Genomic DNA, 13,124 nt, shown 5'->3' on the forward strand with positions numbered 1-13,124 from the left:
TTTTTTTTTTTTTTTAAATATTTTTGTAAATGGAATTGATTTAACCACCAAGATTTCTTACAGTAGGCTTTACTGACCACACGCACAGAAATGTTTGGGGGAGCCTCGCCACTCTTTATGCTGCCAGTACCCACTGTGGGCATGGCATTGTCCACTCTGAGCATGTTGTCTCCTTATGTCCCACAAAATACTAGTGCTTAGGGCACCAGAGTGTTGCCAGGCTCCTTGCAGAAGTCAGCGAATGACCATCTCTGCCACACTGTCCCCCAAGCTCCTAGACTGTCCTGCTTATGCTTCATCTCTCAAAGTCCATTTGTTTCTGTTCCTCACCCTATGATCAGTCTTATAAAGACTTGCATCAATTTTAGGACTTCACCCTGTAATCATAAGGCTCAAATCTGTGTCAGTTCAGTTCACTTCAGTCGCTCAGTCGTGTCCGACTCTTTGCGATCCCATGAATTGCAGCACGCCAGGCCTCCCTGTCCATCACCAACTCCCGGAGTTCACTCAGACTCACGTCCATCGAGTCGGTGATGCCATCCAGCCATCTCATCCTCTGTCGTCCCCTTCTCCTCCTGCCCCCAGTCCCTCCCAGCATCAGGGTCTTTTCCAATGAGTCAACTCTTCGCATGAGGTGGCCAAAGTATTGGAGTTTCAGCTTTAGCATCATTCCTTCCAAAGAAATCCCAGGGCTGATCTCCTTCAGAATGGACTGGTTGGATCTCCTTGCAGTCCAAGGGACTCTGTAGCTTCTGTCTAATTTAAATGGACAGCATGGTACTGGGTAGTAGAGAAAGAGGCCAAGAAGGCTGGCAAAAGTACATGTTCCAGGGAAATCCTGATCCCAGATAGAATTAGATCAGCAGTTTCTCAGAGCTAGTTTCAGCCTCTTGACTGAATAATTTCTGACATTGGGGATATTTCTTTGCAGATTTCAACAATTTCTTGGACAGTAAGAGAGTATGACATAATTGAAATGATCATATAAATTTCCTGAGTGTCATCCTGCTCCAGAAAGATGAAATTCTACAAGAGTCATGGGCTAAGGAAGTTCAGCTTGGGAGCTGTATGGCAACTGCATTGGAAGAAGAGCTGGGACTGAAAGGATCAAGACTCTGTCTTTCTTCATGTTATAGACTTTTCTGATATTACCTGCTGTTCAGGGGGCTTGCTGGGAAATATGTAGTCTGCAACCAAGGATGCAGGTGTTAGACATGCTCCCTGAGTAGGCACCAAAGACTCTGGCAGCATGGGCAAGTGCCTGTTTCTAAAGTTAATGTGGGTAGAGGTAATTTTGTTTACTTGTACAACTCCACATTGCCCTTTCTGAAACTACACATTTGCTTAATGAGTATTCCAGAGTATTTTTAGGATGCACAGGTATGTACAACTTCATTGATAAGTGTCAAGATATGCACTTATATAGTTTCAAGACTATATTTTTGGTTGGGAAGCTGGTTTGGGTTTATAAATCATCTGGATATGATTTTAATCTCTAGATGAGAAATGTCTAAAATGTATTTTTTTTTCTTCCAGAATATTTTCAAGACTAGTTCCACAGAAGTGAATTGAGAAATAAGGGCAGTACGTTCATTTTAGTAGATAATTGACTCAGTTGAAAGCATGAGATATTGACATCTTTGGTCATAAACATGACAGATATTGGAAAGAGAGACTTAATTCTTCCAGATTAAAAAAAGTCATTGTGGATATTGATATGGTACTTGTGATTCACTTCCCTATCACTGCCTCAGGCACACTTGATTTTGGAGAAAAGATGACATAATCAAGAATACCCAATCCTTTACCTGCAGGAAATAAAGTTACCAAACTTTATTGTCATTCAGTGGTAAAGATTGTTCAGGCGTGCTGGCAGTGAACCAATATAAAATGAATTAGTTCTTTTCCTGATGAGTATGAGTTCTGAGAGCATGTTTGGCAAGCTATCCCTGTGCACCATAGATTTCATATACCTCAATTATTATGGATGATTTCACTAGCAATGGTTGTATTACCCAACTGACTACATCAGTTGAGGGGAAGAACAGCCAAAGGTTTAGTTCTAGATGAATAAGCTTGGAAATGTCAGAGTCAGCATCATGTTCTAGTTTTGGATATGGCAGTTCCCACTGTCCTAAGGCAACTTAATTCAGTGAACATTTTTGAATTTCTGTTGTATGCTACATCTTGTGCCAGGCACTGGGGAAATGAAAATGAATGAGATATTGTCCTAGCCCTTGAGAAATGTCAAGTGCTGTTAGGGGAGATGTATACACATCCAAGGAGCGGTGGCTGCATGGGCACAGGAGGGCTGAGAGGAGCTACTCCACATTCAAGGTCAGGAGGGGCAGCCGTGAGGAGATACACCTCGTCCAAGTTAAGGAGCAGTGGCTGCGCTTTGCTGGAGCAGCTATGAAGAGATACCCCATGTCCAAGGTAAGAGAAACCCAAGTAAGATGGTAGGTGTTGCAAGAGGGCATCAGAGGGCAGACACACTGAAACCATAATCACAGAAAACTAGTCAATCTAATCACACAGACCACAGCCTTGTCTAACTCAATGAAACTAAGCCATGCCCTGTGGGGCAACCCAAGACGGGCGGGTCATGGTGGAGAGGTCTGACAGAATGTGGTCCACTGGAGAAGGGTATGGCAAGCCACTTCAGTATTCTTGCTTTGAGAACCCCATGAACAGTATGAAAATGCAAAATGATACGATACTGAAAGAGGAACTCCCCAGGTCGGTAGGTGCCCAATATGCTACTGGAGATCAGTGGAGAAATAACTCTAGAAAAAATGAAGGGATGGAGCCAAAGCAAAAACAACACCCAATTGTGGATGGGACTGGTGATAGAAGCAAGGTCCAGTGCTGTAAAGAGCAATATTGCATAGGAACCTGGAATATCAGGTCCATGAATCAAGGCAAATTGGAAGTGGTCAAACAGGAGATGGCAAGAGTGAATGTTGACATTCTAGGAATCGGCAAACTAAGATGGACTGGAATGGGTGAATTTAACTCAGATGGCCGTTATATCTACTACCATGGGCAGGAATCCCTTAGAAAAAATGAAGTAGCCATCATGGTCAACAAAAGAGTCCGAATGTAGTACTTGGATGCAATCTCAAAAACGACAGAATGATCTCTCTTCGTTTCCAAGGCAAACCATTCAATATCACAGTAATCTAAGTCTATGCCCCAACCAGTAACGCTGAAGAAGCTGAAGTTGAACGGTTCTGTGAAGAACTACAAACCTTTCAGAACTAACACCCAAAAAAAGATGTCCTTTTCATGATAGGGGCTGCTGCTGCTGCTAAGTCGCTTCAGTCGTGTTCGACTCTGTGTGACCCCATAGATGGCAGCCCACCAGGCTCCACCATCCCTGGGATTCTCCAGGCAAGAACACTGGAGTGGGTTGCCATTTCTTTCTCCAGTGCATAAAAGTGAAAAGTGAAAGTGAAGTCGCTCAGTCGTGTCTGACTCCTAGCGACCCCATCGACTGCAGCCCACCAGGCTCCTCCATCCATGGGATTTTCCAGGCAAGAGTACTGGAGTGGGGTGCATTGCCCTCTCCACATTATAGGGGACTGGAATGCAAAAGTAGGAAGTCAGGAAACACCTGGAGTAACAGCACAACTTGGCCTTGGAATATGAAATGAAGCAGGGCAAAGGCTAATAGAGTTTTGCCAAAAGAATGCACTGGTCATAGCAAACACCCTCTTCCAACAACACAAGGAAAGACTCTATACATGGACATCACCAGATGGTCAACACCGAAATCAGGTTGATTATATTCTTTGCAGCCAAAGATGGAGAAGCTGTATACAGTCAGCAAAAACAAGACCAGGAGCTGACTGTGGCTCAGATGATGAACTCTTTATTGCCAAATTCAGACTTAAATTGAAGAAAATAGGGAAAACCATTAGATCATTCAGGTATGACCTAAATCAAATCCCTTATGATTATACAGTGGAAGTGAGAAATAGATTTAAGGACCTAGATCTGATAGATAGAGTGCCTGATGAACTATGGACTGAGGTTCGTGACATTGTACAGGAGACAGGGATCAAGACCATCCCCATGGAAAAGAAATGCAAAAAAGCAAAATGGCTGTCTGGGGAGCCCTTAAAAATAGCTGTGAAAAGAATAGAAGTGAAAAGCAAAGGACAAAAGGAAAGATATAAGCATCTGAATGCAGAGTTCCAAAGAATAGCAAGAAGAGATAAGAAAGCCTTCCTCAGCAATCAGTGCAAAGAAATAGAGGAAAACAACAGAATGGGAAAGACTAGAGATCTCTTCAAGAAAATCAGAAATACCAAAGGAACATTTCATGCAAAGATGGGCTCGATAAAGGACAGAAATGGTATGGACCTAACAGAAGCAGAAGATATTAAGACGAGATGGCAAGAATACACAGAAGAACTGTACAAAAAAGATCTTCACGACCAAGATAATCACGATGGTGTGATCACTGACCTAGAGCCAGACATCCTGGAATGTGAAGTCAAGTGGGCCTTAGAAAGCATCACTATGAACAAAGCTAGTGGAGGTGATGGAATTCCAGTGGAGCTCTTTCAAATCCTGAAAGATGATGTTGTGAAAGTGCTGCACTCAATATGCCAGCAAATTTGGAAAACTCAGCAGTGGCCACAGGACTGGAAAAGGTCAGTTTTCATTCCAGTCCCAAAGAAAGGCAATGCCAAAGAATGCTCAAACTACCACACAATTGCACTCATCTCACATGTTAGTAAAGTAATGCTCAAAATTCTCCAAGCCAGCTTCAGCAAAGCATGAACCGTGAACTTCCTGATGTTCAAGCTGGTTTTAGAAAAGGCAGAGGAACCAGAGATCAAATTGCCAACATCTACTGGATCATCAAAAAAGCAACAGAGTTCCAGAAAGACATCTATTTCTCCTTTATTGACTATGCCAAAACCTTTGTGTGGATCATAATAAACTGTGGAAAATTCTGAAAGAGATGGGAATACCAGACCTCTGACCTGCCTCTTGAGAAACCTATATGCAGGTCAGGAATCAACAGTTAGAACTGGACATGGAACAACAGACTGTTTCCAAATATGGAAAGGAGTATATCAAGGCTGTATATTGTCACCCTGCTTATTTAACTTATATGCAGAGTACATCATGAGAAACACTGGACTGGAAGAAGCACAAGCTGGAATCAAGATTGCTGGGAGAAATATCAATAACCTCAGATATGCAGATGACACCACCCTTATGGCAGAAAGTGAAGAAGAACTAAAGAGCCCCTTGATGAAAGTGAAAGAGGAGAGTGAAGAAGTTGACTTAAAACTCAACATTCAAAAAACTAAGATCATGGCATCTGGTCCCATCACTTCATGGGAAATAGATGGGGAAACAGTGAAAACAGTGTCAGACTTTATTTTTCTGGGCTCCAAAATCACTGCAGATGGGGACTGCAGCCATGAAATTAAAAGACACTTACTCCTTGGAAGGAAAGTTATGACCAACCTAGAAAGCATATTCAAAAGCAGAGACATTACTTCGCCAACAAAGGTTCGTCTAGTCAAGGCTATGGTTTTTCCAGTGGCCATGTATGGATGTGAGAGTTGGACTATGAAGAAAGCTGAGTGCCAAAGAATTGGTGCTATGGAACTGTGGTGTTGGAGAAGACTCTTGAGGGTCCCCTGGACTGCAAGGAGATCCAACCAGTCCATTCTAAAGGAGATCAGCCCTGGGTGTTCTTTGGAAGGAATGATACTAAAGCTGAAACTCCAGTACTTTGGCCACCACATGCAAAAAGTTGACTCATTGGAAAAGACTGATGCTGGGAGGGATCGGGGGCAGGAGGAGAAGGGGACAACAGAGGATGAGATGGCTGGATGGCATCACGGACTCGATGGACGTGAGTTTGAGTGAACTCTGGGAGTTGGTGATGGACAGGGAGGCCTAGCATGCTGGAATTCATGGGGTCGCAAAGAGTCAGACACGACTGAGTGACTGAACTGAACTGAACTGAACTGATACACAAATAGTAATGATAACAATAACAGTGCTAATTATAATGATAGGCTAGCATTTATTTAATGGTTATCATGTGCCCAGCACCATTTTAAGAACTTTATATGTATGTTAACTAGTTAAACAGTAAACTAAAATTCTGTGAGATAAATGGGAAAAATATCTCAATGAAGGATCAATTAAATCCCCCCGTGAGGTTGGGAAGATGAGGGACAGCTACAGAGAGGAGATAATATTTGAGCTGGGCCTTGGTGAGTAAATTAGAATTCTCTTGGATGATAGGAGGCAGAGTGGAAGGGGAAGGTTTTTCAAACAGAAGGAAGAGCTTAAGCGAATGCATGAAATTACACGGTGGCTTCAGGTTGCAGCGCAAATATCCTTTAGTGTTGTAAATGACTGTCAGGAAAATTTAAGAGAGAAGTAGTATGTATGGTTTATGACTCTTCGACTAGGAGTAGGTTGAAAGAATAAGGGAGGGTAAAATGTATTTCTTACCACTGACCAGTAATACAGTGATTATAGATGAGTTCTGGGATTTTAAACATTTTATAAACTAACTTTCTTTCTAGGTTCTTCTTTCCCTGCATTAGCTACAAAATGAATGGATTTTCAGCACATGGGACTCCTCATTTTTCAGCATTTTCTCCTTCCCTTACTTAGTGACTGATGTTTATTCTTGCATCCTAAGAAGCAGGTTCTCTTGCACCTCTATTTTTAGTTATTCATGCTTGTTTTCTTCAGGTGAATACAGCTTGACAGACAAATGTCTTAGGACAATCTTCCATTTGCGTAATATCTGCCTCTCTGAATCAGACCAGAGAATTCTGTGAAGCCTGTAATTCTGCCTGACAATAGAGCAGAGGGCATAATATCAGATGGGAGAATTTTTTCATGCCAGCTTCAAAGGACGTGTGCTCTGCCACACCGTGTTTCCTTTAACTGCCTAGGGGGTGGATATTCCAACTTATTTATAGTTTCAGACATTACTATTTCTTGGAGATAATAAGTTTTTTAGTTTATCAGATATGTAAAAAAGTACTTTAGAGAAATATATCCTTAAATCATTTTTTTTGGTAACTTAGGTAATGCTTTTTAAATCCTGTTTCCACTCTAATGAAGGGTGTAAGTGAAGTGAAGTGAAAGTTGCTCAGTTGTGTCTGACTTTTTGTGATCCCATGGCGTGTGTAGTCCATGGAATTCTCCAGGCCAGAATACTGGAATGGGTAGCCTTTCCCTTCTCCAGGGGATCTTCCCAACCCAGGGATCAATCCCTGGTCTTCCACATTGCAGGCAGATTCTTTACCAGCTGAGCCACAAGGGAAGCCCAAGAATACTGGAGTGGGTAGCCTTCCTGTCGCTTCTCCAGGGGATCTTCCTGACCCAGGAATCGAACCAGGTATCCTGCATTGCAGGTGGATTCCTTACCAACTGAGCTATCAGGGAAGCCCAATAAAGGGTGTAACAATTATCTGAATAATTGGGAAAGCACCATGTTCATGACTGAATATTTTAACACTATAAATTTGTCATTTTCCCACTAATTAATATACAAATTAAATTCAGTTCTAATTTAGAATTTCAGCAGAACTATAAAGAACACAAAAAACTTATTTTAAAGTTTATATATCAGTGGCCTTATATATAGACAATTCTAGACACTCCACCAAAAAATTGCTAGACCTAATAAATTCAATTAAGTTTTGAATTATACAATCCGCATACAAAAAGTCAGTTATGTTACTATACACTAATAGGAACTATTAGAAAGAGAAATAAAGGGGACTTTCCTGGTGGTCCAGTGGTTAGGACTCTTGCTTTCAACTGCAAGGGGCACAGATTTGACCCCTCATTAGGGAACTAAAATCCAGCATGCCACATGGTGGTGCACCGCACCCTCCCTGCCCCCCCCCCCCAAAAAAAAGGGAGAGAGAAAGAGAAATAATGTAAATAGTCACATTTACGATAGCATCAAAAGCAGCAAAATATTTAAGAATAAATTCATCCAAAGAAGTGAAAGGTTTATACACCAAAAACTGTAAGACATTGGTGGAAGAAATTAAAGAAGACATGAATGAGTGGAAACATACCATGTTCATGGATCAGAAGAGCTAATACTGTTAAAATTGTCATACTACCCAAAACCATTTACAGGTTCAATGCAATTCTTATAAAAATTCTAATGGTATATTCCACAGAAATAGAAAAAGAACAATTGAAACATTCATTTCGAGTCACAAAAGATCCTGAATAGTCAAAGCAGTCTTGAGAAAGAGCAGAGCTAAAGGCATCATGCTTCCTGATTTCAAACTATTTTACAAAGTTATAGTAATCAAAACAGTATGTTACTGGCATAAAGATAGACATACACCAAGGTAACAGAGTTAAGAGTGCAGAAACAAGCCCATGCAGATATAGTCAACTAATATTTGACAAAGAAGCCAAGAATATTTAATAGGGAAAAGAAAGTGTCTTTAATAAATGGTTTTGGGAAAATTGGATATTCATATGGAAAAAATGAAACTGGATCACTATTTTATACTACTCACAAAAATTAACTGAAAATGAATTGAAGTCTTAAACATACTACCTAGGAATAATAAAACTCACGGAAGAAAGCATAAGGAAAGAGCTCCTTTGATATCGACCTTGACAAGAATTTTGTTTGGCTATGGCACAACAAGCCCAGACAACAAAAGTAAAAACAAGTGTGACAGTATGAAACAGAAAAGCTTCTGCACCACAAAAGAAACAATCAACAAAATGAAAAAATCACCAATGGAGTGGGAGAAAATATTTGCAAACCATCTATCTGATAAGGAGATAATCCAAAATATATAAGGAACTCATACAACTCAGTAGCCCAAAAACTAACAATCCAGTTTAAAAATGGCAAAGGACTTGAAAGAGAATTTTTTCCAAAGAGGACATATAAATGGCAAACAAGCATGTGAAATGGTGCTTGACATCATTAATCATCAAGGAAGTACAAATGAAAACCATAGTGAGGTATCACCTTACATCTTTTAGAATGGCTAGAGATAGAATAGAGATAACAAATGCTGGTGAGGATGTAGAGAAAGAAAACCTGATGTACTATTGGTAGGAATGTAAACTAGTCCAGCCAGTATGGAAAACAGTCTGGAGTTTCCTCAAAAAAATTTAAAATACAATTACGGTATGATTCACTAATTCTACTTCTGGGTACACATCAGAAAATGAAATCACTTTATCAAAGAGGTATCTGGACTCCCATATTCACTTCAGTATTAGTCACAATAGCTGATACATGAAACCAACTGAAGTGTTCATTGGCAGATGAATGGATAAAGAAACCATAGTGTGTCAGATCAGATCAGATCAGATCAGTCACTCAGTCGTGTCCGACTCTTTGCGACCCCATGAATCGCAGCACCCCAGGCCTCCCTGTCCATCACCAACTCCCGGAGTTCACTCAGACTCACGTCCATCGAGTCAGTGATGCCATCCAGTCATCTCATCCTCTGTCGTCCCCTTCTCCTCCTGCCCCCAATCCCTCCCAGCATCAGAGTCTTTTCCAATGAGTCAACTCTTCGCATGAGGTGGCCAAAGTACTGGAGTTTCAGCTTTAGCATCATTCCTTCCAAAGAACACCCAGGGCTGATCTCCTTCAGAATGGACTGGTTGGATCTCCTTGCAGTCCAAGGGACTCTCAAGAGTCTTCTCCAACACCACAGTTTAAAAGCATCAATTCTTTGGCACTCAGCCTTCTTCACAGTCCAACTCTCACATCCATACATGACCACAGGAAAAACCATAGCCTTGACTAGACGAACCTTTGTTGGCAAAGTAATGTCTCTGCTTGAATATGCTATCTAGGTTGGTCATAACTTTCCTTCCAAGGAGTAAGTGTCTTTTAATTTCATGGCTGCAGTCACCATCTGCAGTGATTTTGGAGCCCAGAAAATAAAGTCTGACACTGTTTCCACTGTTTCCCCATCTATTTCCCATGAAGTGATGGGACCAGATGCCATGATCTTCATTTTCTGAATGTTGAGTTTTAAGCCAACTTTTTCACTCTCCACTTTCACTTTCATCAAGAGGCTTTTTAGTTCCTCTTCACTTTCTGCCATAAGGGTGGCATCATCTGCATATCTGAGGTTATTGATATTTCTCCTGGCAATCTTGATTCCAGCTGGTGTTTCTTCCAGCCCAGAGTTTCTCATGATGCACTCTGCATATAAGTTAAATAAACAGGGTGATCAGCACACTGTATACCTTATACTTACACAATGCTGTACATTAGATCCCATGTATCTTGCAAATAATTTGCAAGAACATAGTAGACTTTAGGGGCATTATGCTCAGTGAAAGAAGTTAGACAGAAAAAGACAAATACTGTATGATATATGATCTCACTTTTATGAGTAGTCTAAAAATGTTGAACTCATAGAACGGAGAATAGATTGTTGGTTACCAGGGGCTGCGGGTTGGGGGAAATGGGGAGATGTTAGTCAAAGGGTACATACTTTCAGTTACAAGATGAATAAGTTCTGGGGATCTAATGTACAGCATTGTGTAAGTATAAGGTATACAGTGTGCTGATTTGATATACATTTATTGCAAAATGTTTACCATGATAGGATTATTTCATACATCATTCACCACACATAATTATAGTTTTGTTGTTGTTCTTATAATGAGACTATTAAAGCCCTACTCTCATAGCAGCTCCTAAGTATACAATACAGTGCTGTTGACTGTTGTCATTCATGCTGTACATTAGATCCCCAGAGAAGTATCTATTTATTTATTTAAAAATATTATCCTATAATACATTTATTCAGTCTGCCTAAAAACATTCCTCTTTCTCTTTTGCCTGATCCCATAGTATGCTTTGTTATTGTTGTTTTAAATATTCTTTGACTTGAAGCACCTTAAGAAGTTTCTTTAAAACTGAATAAGTTATACTTGTTACTTCCTTGGAATCTATGCATTTGGTACTCATTTGAAGGATCTTGGTATATGAGCTTTAAAAATAACTGTGTTAGTTCTCATGCCCCCACACCCACTGTGTAGTTTGCATTTGCTTAATAAGTTAACACTTCATTTCATTTACCATCCATCTAAATTTTCAATTTAACTTGCCCGTGAAATAGTCTGTTTTAATGTACATGGTCACTTTCACACATTTACATATTCCTGGGGCTGAGACCTGCCAGTGTACATGTATGTTCTGACTGGCCAGTGCCTAAGCCACACTGGTTGTTAAATATCTTGAGTATTTCCCAGCATATATGGATATACCTTACAATTATGAGTGAGGAAAGCCAGCTAAAGAAGGCAAAATTAATAGCAACAAAACCATACTATTATCTAATGTTTGATGAGTGTGATGTGGCAAGCAATGTACTATGTGCTTTAACATCAATAATTTCCTTGAGTCCTCAAAATAACACTTTATTAGACCATTTTATTATAAAATAGTGAAGTCAGAGAAGATGTGAGACTTACCCAATGTCACATAGCTAGTAAGTGGTGAGGACCAGATTTGAATCTAGTCTATTTGGCCCTGTGCTCTCAAACTGTATGTTACACTGCCATTTATCAAGCTAAGCTACACTAAAGAGATAAAGACAGAATAGGAAGTGAATGTTCCCTGCCTTTCTTAGAGTGATTGAAACAGGAGAATTCATTCCTCTTTGGCTGAGTGGGGAGTCACCATCTGACTTTTCTCAAAATGCAAAATAAATGTTAACCTCTGTTTCGATCTATTTCCTACTGCCTGGGTGCTGCCTAGCGCTTCAGCCAAATGGATCTTTTGTGTTCCCCACCTGTGTTCCATGACTTTTCTCTTTGCACCACTGCTCATGCCTCTGTCTAGACTGTCTTTCCTGGCCTACAAAAGTCCCTAATTAATCTTGGAGGTCCAGGCCAAGAGTCACTTCATCCATGAGAAGTGTTACTTTTTTGATGGAATTTCCTTGAATGTCACATTATATATTTCTGCTCAATCTTTTCTTAACTTGTAATTACTGCAGCTCTTTGTGCCAGAGAGGAATATGATTGCTGAATTTAAATTGGCTATTGTTAAAAAAAAATTCCAGGGAATATTTACCTAACAGAAAGAGACAAAGGGGAAAGATTTACAGTGAACTTGCCCTTTTCCTGTCAATCAGCACCATTTTAAACAAAACCTGAGGGCATATAAATGTGAAATGTTATTTCAAATGACTAGACATTTATTTTAAACATTTTTCTCTTTCAGCAGAGATAGTGAACAAAGTATATCCTTAAACTGTTGTAACATATTTGATTGTGAAACAGCAGCATGTAAGGTGCCTGGAATTAACTTTGGAGGCTTTTCTTCTTTAAATATAGATTAAAGCAGACCTTGGAGGTGTCCTTTTGGATCAATATGAAATACAGAGCATAAATCAATACTGGTACACAGTGTAGTGTAGAAATTCTTAAAAAGAAAATTAATATTACAAATTGTCTTAAAGAAAAATGATTTTTACTTGACATGAATCTATTTTAACCAAATTAAAAATTAATGCTATATAGATGCATCTATGCTTAGATTTCCTATTTGTTCATCAGATGTGCTCATTTTTCTCTTTGCTGAAATGGCTAATGATTAGAAATCAGTGTCTAGTTCCAGTTCTGCCATTAAATACTGGGAAATTATTTTAATTTCTTAGGTCTTAGTTTCCTTACCTTTAAGAGGGTTGGACTAGATGGCCTCAGAGATTCCCGAGTTTCTCAAATGTGCTATGATCTCTTATAAGAAGAATTTTGAAATTTACCAAGTCCAAAGAATTTGAAAAAATATTAGCATATGGAAAGCATTGAGATGAGAGGAGGGAAAGTTGGTTAAAAGAAAAAAAAGGGTAGAAGTGTTTATTTGCTTAGAGAGGAAATCCAGTGGTCAATATGATTGTGAAAGCTGGATTGTAAAGACAGAGAGCTGAAGAATTTATGCCTTTGAACTATGGTGCTGGAGAAGACTCCTGAGAGTTCTTTGGACAGCAAGGAGATCAAACTAGTCGATCTAAGGGAAATCAACCCAGTCGATCTAAGGGAAATCAACCCAGAATACTCATTGGAAGTACTGATGCTGAAGTTGAAACTCCCATATTTTGGTT

This window comes from Bubalus kerabau, chromosome 10, assembly GCF_029407905.1.
Source record: "Bubalus kerabau isolate K-KA32 ecotype Philippines breed swamp buffalo chromosome 10, PCC_UOA_SB_1v2, whole genome shotgun sequence".
Taxonomy (NCBI): domain Eukaryota; kingdom Metazoa; phylum Chordata; class Mammalia; order Artiodactyla; family Bovidae; genus Bubalus; species Bubalus kerabau.